Below are 10,015 nucleotides of genomic sequence, written 5' to 3' on the forward strand. Positions count from 1 at the left end.
AGGAGAAAGGAGGAGGAGGAAGGAGAAAGGAGGAGGAGGAGGAGGGAGAAAGGAGGAGGAGGAGGGATGGATTTCATTAGGTTGTGCTACATGCATGTGTGAAAATATCACACTGAACTCTGTCAGTAAAACAGATCATGTTTGTCAATCAAAAACTTATACATTTACAAACATTTATTTAAACATAGAGAGGATTGAAATTAGGGCCCCAAGTATGTGAGGCAAGCCCTCTACTATTGAGCTGTATCCCAACCTTCAAATAACATGATTTTTGTTCTTTAGGAAAAGTATTGTTTCAATCACTAAATATCTGAAGACCACTAAATGAGCAATGTTTAAAGCCTTTGCCAACCATGAAAGACAACTGGAATCACGCAGCTGATTGCTCCTTAGAAAACAAGGAAGATGCAGAGATTGCTGAGGAGTCTTCTATCCTTTAGGTTCTATGTGGTTTCCTACATTCACTCATGTCTTACTCTTTAATGTAAAATAAAGAAAGTAAGTCTTCTGTAAGTAGACTACTGCTTCCCACATTGGCTTATTAGATTGTTTCAGAGAGACCTTCTACCTGAGAAGTACCAGAAAATCTGCATGAATACATTAAAAGAAGTAGTTTTAAAGGCATAAAGCCTAATAAGAAAATATTTGGTGGATGCAAAGACTCAGAAAAGGAAAGAACAAAAAAATATATAAATGTAGCATTTAGAGCCTTATATTTTATGACATATATCTTTGGTTCTTCCTGGTGTTAAAATGAACATGGAAGTGAAGAGTCTGAAATGCCAGGAGAAATATCAGCAGGTTCATGAGAGGTCAAAGCTATGAGGAGGTACCCTGGGAACTGCCCTAGGCTTTCAGAACTGGGAGCCAAGAGTATAGTAAAACAGAAACACACCACACATTTCAATACTTTTAGACAGCTTGGCTGGGTTAATAAAACCTGCTCCTTTAGTCTAAGTGCCTCCCAGAAGCAACAGATCATCTTTGCAAGAAGATATTGCAACCCAGAGCCACAAACTATGTCCACCATTTTTAATACAAAACATTTGACACTAGAGCCAGTGCGGTGGTTCAGTGGGTGCTTCATATACAAGCTGACAACGGGAGTATAGTCCCTAGAACCCAGAGTAGAAGGAAAAAACTGACTCCTAAAAGTTGTCTTTTGACTTCCAAGTGCACCCAATAACATGTGTGTCCACATGCATGCACAAACACTCAAATAAAATATAAAATTTTAAAAAGCAACAAATGCTGGCAAGGATGTAGAGAAAGAGAAACTTTTTTTCACTTCAAGTGGAAGTGTAAACTGCTGTATCCACAGTGGAGACCAGAGTGGATGTTGCTAAGAAACTAAAAATAGAGCAAGCATATGTCCTAGCTGTGCCACTCCTGGCCATACACCCAGAAGATTCTAAATGAGCATACCACAGAGATACTTACAGAAAGAAAATTATTTGCCAATGTGCATCAAGCCTTCTGCTAAAGACAACATACACTAGGCCATAAAAATCAATCACAATATATTTAGAAGGACTGAAATCAGACAAAGTGTATTCTATGACCACAATGGAGAAAAACTAAAAATCTATAGGGGAATTCTCGGATATTTACAAGCACGCAGAGATGAAACACCATAGTCCCAAATAACTAATGGGACAAGGAAAAGGACATTAAAAAATTAGAAAATATTTAGAGTTGTCTGAAAATAAGACAAGATTAAACCCAAGGTATTAATGCTTAGAGAAGATCTTGTGAATTATGCTCAAAGGAAAATGGCAAAACTGTAAAGAGAAGAAAGATTGCAGCTCAATAGCCAAAACATTCCCTTTAAGAAAATAGACAAAGAAAACCAAATTGATCCCAAAGCAAACACATGGCAGGACACAATACATCAGAGTGTACACAAATGACATGAAATCACTCAGTGGGAAAATGGTCTTTTCAACAGTGGTGAGCTGAAGATGCACAGGCACAAAGGGAAACTTGGACCCCATACCATGTTCTAACTCAAAACATGTTTTTTCAAAAGAAAGTAAAGGCTCGAGTGCTTGGCGATGAAAAACTTTTTTAATTAACTCATCATGGCCTTACATTGGAGACCTAGAACATAAGAACCCAAGAAAGAGATGTGTCAAGCTTCATCAAAACTAAAAATGTTTGTAAATCCATAGACATCACTGTGCATTGGATATAGTTTGTCCCTAAAGGTTTGTGTGTTGGAAGCTCAGCCTACAATATGGCTACATGAGAAGAGATGGAGCGTGAAAGAGGTACAACCTAGAGGGTGGTAATTAGGTCATTGAAATACTGCACTCTGAAGAGATCATTGTCAGTCATGAAGTGACGGTATAAATTGAGGCTACCTGACATGCTTGGTTTCTTCGGCACAGACCCATTTCCCTTTGACTCCTCTAGCCTGTTGTAAACGGACACAATCTGCCAGATAGTTCTCCATTAAAGAAGACACTCAGATGGCCAGTAGGCACATCAAAAGATGCTCAACATCATTAATCACTAACCTAATGAAAATTACATCAGAATGAGATCCCAGTTTATCCTCCCTGGGAGAATATAAGCAAAGATACAAACAGCAACAACTCTCCACCACTTTGTGGGAAACTGGAACCTTTGCCACTATTGGTGAGATTTCGGGAGGGGGAAGCAAGGCATTAGTATGCATGGGGTTTCTTCTTGAACAAAGCAAAGCACTCTTAGTGAGAATTATTACCATGCCTTATAAATACACTAGAAATCAAATTACATAATTTGTATAATTTCTTTTTTTTTTAGATTTATTTATTTATTATATGTAAGTACACTGTAGCTGTCTTCAGACACTCCAGAAGAGGGCGCCAGATCTCATTACGGATGGTTGTGAGCCACCATGTGGTTGCTGGGATTAGAACTCTGGACCTTCGGAAGAGCAGTCGGGTGCTCTTACCCACTGAGCCATCTCACCAGCCCAATTTGTATAATTTCTAAAGTGAATTTCATGGCATCTCAACTACATCTCATGCTCGTGTGTGTGTGTGTGTGTGTGTGTGTGTGTGTGTGTGTGTGTGTGTGTGTAAGATTGCAAGGACCCTGTACGTTTTCACTAGAGCAAGTATAGTCAGGGCTTTCAATCATTCCTCAGACCATTAATCGAAAGCCCTACACAGCAGTGACTATTTTTCTATTTGACATACATAACGTTAAAGCTGAAGCAAATAGAGAGCAGAGCATTGGTCTAATCACTGTGGGATGGAATGGGGCTGATGTCTCTGTGTCTATTAACAAGCTGAAGACAGAGCCTTATAAATGCAGCACGTTAACACAGTGATTTTACTACCATGCCAAACTTCGAAGATACCTTTCATATCTCATTGATTCTGAACCTGTAAGACTGGATTTGAGATACATATGTAGGAGTTTTCATTAGCCCTAGAGAAGTTTACACCTTTGCTTTTAGCCCACAGTTTCAAGTTCTCTTGTTTATCTTAGATTTCTGTGTGTACTGGTTCAGCCTGACAGGCCTGTGCCCATTTTGAATTATACTCACCATGTGTTTCCCAAAATTTACATGCAATGCAACTGCGTATATGTGAATGTACATGTTTGTGGATATGTACACATTTTCTAGTACACATGCATGTGTCATGTGTGTGTGTGTAGATCAGAAGTCAACATTGGGTGTCTTTTCAGTCACTACTTTATTCCTTGAGACTGGGTCTCATGCTGAACTCAGAGCTACACTGAGTTAGCTAGACAAGCTGATTGAGAAGGTCCTCTTGTCTCTAGCTCCCCAAAACTGGGATTAAAGCACATGTAGCCTACATGGGTGTTGGAGAGCTGAACTTAGACCTCATGCTTGTGCAGGAAACACTTTATGGATAAAGCATCTTTCCAGACCCTTCCATGAGTTTTTGCTGCACATTTACCAGGTGATGTTTAAAGACAAAAAGACCAACAAAGGGCATGTGAATCTATACAGCCGTTTATATTCCTGCCTCCAGGGATACATCCAACTCTTTAATATTACCTTAAGATAAACAAAGTACATTCTAGCCAGGATGGAGTCATTTTTCTCTTAATTATACATATGCTATACTCTCTTCTTTCTGATCTAAATTGCAAGATGATTGGCCTTCCTCTTTCCCATGACCACATTTCCATCCATAAGTTCCTCATGAATTGTACTCCAGAAATCCCAAATCAGGTTTCCCCCTGGTCTCACAACAACTTGGCTACTCTTTACAATCTAGACCTATGTTGTCCTGGAGCACTATTAGCAGGAACATGGGGTAAGCCCTTTTTGTTTCCTATCAGTTTCCAATTTGATAATACTACTATAGGTGTCTACCTCAGGTCATTAAGAGGACAGAAACAAAACCTGGTCAGATACCACTACAGCTCTTTCTTTAGGTAATCAGCCAGTTTACTAATTATCACCCCTTCACAGTTCTTGGATATGAGCTAAGCTATTATGATCAATAAACTCATATATCTCTATGTCTTAAACAATAGAAGTTTAATCTTCACTCGGTGTTTGCACAGGGTGACTGCATCCCATATGTAGTCAGAGAATAAAGACAAGTAACCTGCAAATCCCCTAGGAGACTTGTGAAGTCAGGTCTGAAATGACACATATCATTTCTACCTATATCCTTGGGGCCACACTAGTCACATAGACCCAAGACAAGTACTTCATAATATAGTCCCTCTATGTGTCCAGAAAGATTTACTAACATTGATTAGCATCTGGCCATAGTTTTGTTTAAATAACAAAAACCCAATCTTCCAAAGTTTGGCAATGGCAAAATGTGGTGACTGAACTTTGAAAATTTATTCCGTTGTGTGTGTGTTCATGTGTATGTGTGTGTGTGTGTGTGTGTGCGCGCGCACGCGCGCGCGTGCATGCAAAGTACATGCTGGTACATAGAATCCTGTGTGCATAAAGGCCAGACAAAGGATCTCAGTCATCAGGAGTCCTTCCCTATCAAGCTTCCCCTTAGTCACTTGAGACATGCTCTCTCACTGAACCTGGAGGTAGGATGGTGACCAACAAGCCCTAAAGATCTTTTTCTCTCTGCCCTCCACAGCACTGGACTTTTAGGCACAACTATAACCAGGTTGGTGATTTGAAACTGGGGCCTTATATATAGTAAGTGCTCCTACCTGCCAAGCCACCTCCCCAATCTTGTGTAGATTTTTACTCCCTACCCTCCAGATTTTGTGTTTCTTCCTTTGGATCGCTTTCATTACATCTCATTGTCAACACTGAGGCATTAGAGTCTTCTGTAGGCACTTAAATGCACTCCTCAAAGGGAGAATAAACATTTCATTGGCATAACAATGTGGAAAAGATGGTATTTACTGGTGGAGTTAAACAGAGTAGACCAATTTGCTCCCAAAGGGACTGTGTGATAATTTAGCTTTTACCTGCTGAGGATGCTTGAGTCCTCTAACCAACTAAGTGTAATATCCCTTTTGAACCCTCTCTCCTTAATATTCTTACATCTGCTTTGAGAATAATAGTCGTGGATATTTGAGAACAAACTGTGAGAGATTTTGCTTTATAAACAAACCATTGTCTAGAAATATGATACTTAAGAAGCATTTCTTTGAAAAAGGCTCCATCCATAACCTTTAATCTGGGGAGCAAAGTTCTTTATGTTGGTAACAAGAAAATCACAACAGAGTATAACATGTGCCACCTCAGGGGTTGAGAATATTTTGGCAATTCTTTGTTACATGAGCCTGTCCTAACAACTAGTATGCATTCACTAATCCAAAGCCTTTGTGTCGAACACAAATGACCACTCCATAGCCACGCTGAGACTCACCAGCCTGCTTCATAGGTAAACTCCTCTGAATCCAACCCTTCAGAGGCAGAGAGAGAATTTGTCTCAGTCAATCCCATGCACTTTCAAAGGAAATAGTTTATTCATTATTTATTTATTTATTGCAAAGAACCAACACTTAATAATGATCCTACTTCTCCCCTTTCAAAGTAGAATCCATTTGATCGGTGACAGATGAGGTAAGTGACCACTCTTGAAGTAAGATTTGATGATTCTCTGCCTTTAGCTTTTGCCTAGTTACCTGTATCTTTGTTTTGTTTTGTTTTGTTTTAGGAGAAATAATAGAGTCAACAGTTGGCTTCTGCTGAACAGGCTGCCCCACAATGTATTCCCTAAGAAGCCCCTTCCTGCCTTGCTACCCCAGAATGACTCTTCTTGGATCACATCCCTCAGGTTCTTCTCTCAGCTGCTGGTCATCCTCACAAAGCCTTCTCAAAGCTTCTTTATTCTTATTCAGTCGGCTGATTTGGTCAGGCCAGTGAGATGGCTCACCAAGCAAAAACACTTGCAGGCAAGACTGGTTAGCTGAGTTTGATCTCCAGCACCCACATGATGGAAGGAGAGAACCAAATCCCACATGTTGTCCTCTGATCACTACATGTGGCCCATGTGCCTGCTGCTGCCAAATAAATGTAATTTTAATGTTTTATGTTCAATTGGTGACAGCTACCACTTAGTAGCTTAGTAATTTGAAGTGAAATCATTCTTGCAGCCAATGGGAAAAAGCTAGACAAATGTATCTAATTCATGTATCTGTAAATATTCTCCTAGACCCAAGTTATTTTAGTATGACTTTCAGTTTTGCCCTTGCCTAGGTGAGATCGGCATGATAGCTAGAGCAATATGATAAGTTATAGCAGGATGAAACGCTATTAAGACTACTTTTCATCCTGCACCAATCGCTACTCATATGACTATATCAAAATTTCTTGTTCTACAGGGCTGAGTGTAGATATGAACTCACAGAGACTGTCACAACAGTCCCAAAAACAGTTCAGACCAGACAGAATACCAGCATAATGGAAGAGAAGTAGGGGCAAAGCCACTCCCAACCAAAAAGCTATTGGCAAGTGACACCTGCTGGGAGAGGGAACATCAGTTTTCTCTATTAGGAAATATCAGCCACACTCCAGGGGAGACCCTGTGGCTTATGAAAATAGGCCAGCACAATGGACTGTGTGTGCTGATTGTTTGTTTTGTTTGACTTTTGACTTTGTTGTTGTTTTTAGAAGGAGAGAAAGAACTTGAAGTTGGATGTGGAGGGAGGCGTAAAGGATCTGGGAGATGCTGCAGGAGGGAAAGAATACAGTCAAAATATATTGCATAAAAATGTAAAAACAAAACAAAACAAAACAAAACTCAAAACTGTGGTTCTAACAGGATAAGCAAATTTATCACATATCCTGCTGACATCCCTCTGTGCCTGTGTGGTATTCTTTTCAGCTCGCTCATACATGAACTCTTCCTAAGAACAATGAAACGCAAGTCACATGACAGAATATTAGAGTTCCTTCAAATGTGGATGTGCACAGGGAAGAACTATAGCCCCACAAAGCTTCCAACTGATCTTGAAAAGACTTCGTATTCACATATCACTAAGTGAGGGGGGGCACCGTGAGAAATGTACCAATAGGTGATTTCAATATTATGCAAAGATTATAGAGTACATTACAGAAACCTAGATGGTATAAATAGCCTGTCATATCTAGGATAAATGGTAGATATAGACGAAAGGCAGTCAGGTAGATAATAGACAGACAGATAGACAGCTATGTAATGTCACATAGCTTCTTGTTCCTAGAACTGTAATGAACAAAGCAACTTGGAATTAAATTAAGCTTAAGAGATCCAGAAAATAGCTGTGAAGGCTGCGACTAGCATGATAGGGTGTGTGGCTTTATAGAAAAATAAGTAGAAGGAAGATGCTATAATAAAAAATAAAATGCATTTAATGCATTAACTAGTACCATGTATAAGTTACTGGTATCCAGTACTAAATCCTGTATATAATTGCATGCGCTATAATTATACATGTGCTGGTAGCCATGTTTCAACAGCATCACCACAAACACATGAGTAATAAGTTACACGGTGATGTCACTAGGCAATAAATATTTGTCCTGCTCCAATATAATCTATGAGACCACCATAGCATATGTGGTCCCATGCCGAGCAAAATGCTATTATGTGGCACACAACTGAAACACATTATTATTACTACTGTCTCTCTGGAAGTGCAAAGCAGCCCAGCTTTGGAGTCTGGAGACAGTTGTGGGTTCTGCCTCTTATCATTGGTTGACCTTGGGAAAGTTATTTAACTGTCTCCTTATCTCTAAAATGGCTAAGAATAAAGCCTCCATTCTGCTTAGGTTCTAAGTAGAAAAATAAAATCCTCTCAAATGATCACCACGCATGGACCTTAATACAAAAGATTAATCTCTGTGGTAATGGAGACTTTGAAAGTCAAAGGTGTGGAGACAAAGCAGATGTTTTTAGCAACAGAAAGCCATGTCAACCCTCAGAAAGAAGGCAAAGAAGAGGAGGTGGAGATAATAGATAATATGGGCATAGGGTCTGCAGGGTCAAGAGGTTAGCAATATGTGATGGCTACTTTTGGTTGTCAACTAGACTATATCTGGAATTAACCCAAGTGGCTGGGAACACCTATGAGAGATGTTTCTTAATTCATCCTATTGAAGTAGAAAGATCCACCTTTAAACTGTATGACGCCTTCTGGTGGCAGCCTACATAAAGGACATGGAAGAAGAAAGCTTTTGTTCTGTGTCTACTTACCCTTACTCTTGCTAGTATTAGAGCCTACTTCTTCAGGATGGTGGTATATACTGAAGACCAGCTGAGACATCCAAACCTTGTGGACTGAACAATGACCGAACTCTTGGACTAAACAACTACTATATTCCTGGACTTTCCATTGGTAGAGGCATTGGTTGACTAGCTGGATCACACCTATAAGCCACTCTGATAAATCCCCTTTATATATGTGTGTTTGCGTGTATATACATATACAAAAGATTAATCTTTGTGGTAGTGGAGACTCTGAAAGTCAAAGGTGTGGAGACAAAGCAGATGTTTTTAGCAACATACATGCATATATGGGACATATAAATAAAGTATTGTATATTATATTATTACATATAATGGGTATTTATTACATATATTTATATTATATTAATATGTTAGATGTATAAATATATTATATATGAAGAGAAAGATGGGGAGGGAGAGTCATTCTATCATTTCTGTTCCTCTAGAGAACTCTAATACACAACACAAAGCAGAAAACCAGTAAGGAACAAAGCTGAGAGCACAAAGTTACTTTCATAGGGTTACTATAAAGATTAATATAAGCCACAAAATACATGCGAACAGCATTTGTAGACTTCAGAGCTCTCAAAAACATCAGCAGGTACTAATTTATAAGATGCATTTTGTCAGAAACACCAGGGACTTTCCCCTTCCTCAGACCTAATGTTTTACCTTCCTTCTTCATGTTTTGCTTTCTGTCAGCTCTCTGTTGTTTAAGCACAGGCTAGAGGTTTCCCTGTGAAGTTTGCTCCCCAAGGTCAAGTCCATCTCTGATTCATCTTCTTCATCCCCCTCACCATACACTCCGTATCACTGTATCAAATTAATATTGGGTAGAGAAAGGAAAGCAAGCAAGGAAAGAAAGGCATAAGGGAAAGAGAAAGAATAAAAAAGTGGAGGGAAAGACATGGCCTCTCTTGCACTTAAACCAATATGTCATAAAAAATGTGGCTCCAGCCTTAAGCAGTAAAGGCAACTGAGAAGAAAATTCTTCTCCCTACGCGGTGAACTCAAGTGTTCCATACGGTGGAGAGGCCCTGAACCTAATTTTTTAAGGACACCAGTTTCCTCTGACAGGTTGGACACAAGCACCCACATTTCATATCGCCAGGCTGGTGGCTGGCATTCTCTCTCAGCTGAGGATGTTCAGATACCCCATTAGGCAGCTCTAGGAAAGGCTTCGGCATCCCTTTCCCCCAGGTGCCACCCATAACAGTTGCTTTCCTTGTCTTATGTGGTTTTATGATGATCTTTTGTGTCATGTCTTTTTAGGAAAAGAATGGCTAAATAAAGTGTAAATGCTCTCAATATTCATCACTGACATGCAATTCAAGAGACATAAATTG

General features: G+C 39.5%; 1 long non-coding RNA gene across 1 annotated transcript in view; it reads left to right on the plus strand.

Annotated features, from left to right (window-relative positions):
• Positions 1-8,893, plus strand: part of LOC115029247 — a 28,153-nt gene extending 19,260 nt beyond the window's left edge. The window contains exon 3 of the long non-coding RNA XR_003834818.1: positions 6,117-8,893. This is a non-coding gene — a long non-coding RNA (uncharacterized LOC115029247). The remainder of the gene's footprint in view (positions 1-6,116) is intronic.
• The last annotated feature ends 1,122 nt before the right edge of the window (positions 8,894-10,015 follow it).

The sequence above is a fragment of the Mus caroli genome, chromosome 14 (genome assembly GCF_900094665.2).
Source record: "Mus caroli chromosome 14, CAROLI_EIJ_v1.1, whole genome shotgun sequence".
NCBI lineage: Eukaryota > Metazoa > Chordata > Mammalia > Rodentia > Muridae > Mus > Mus caroli.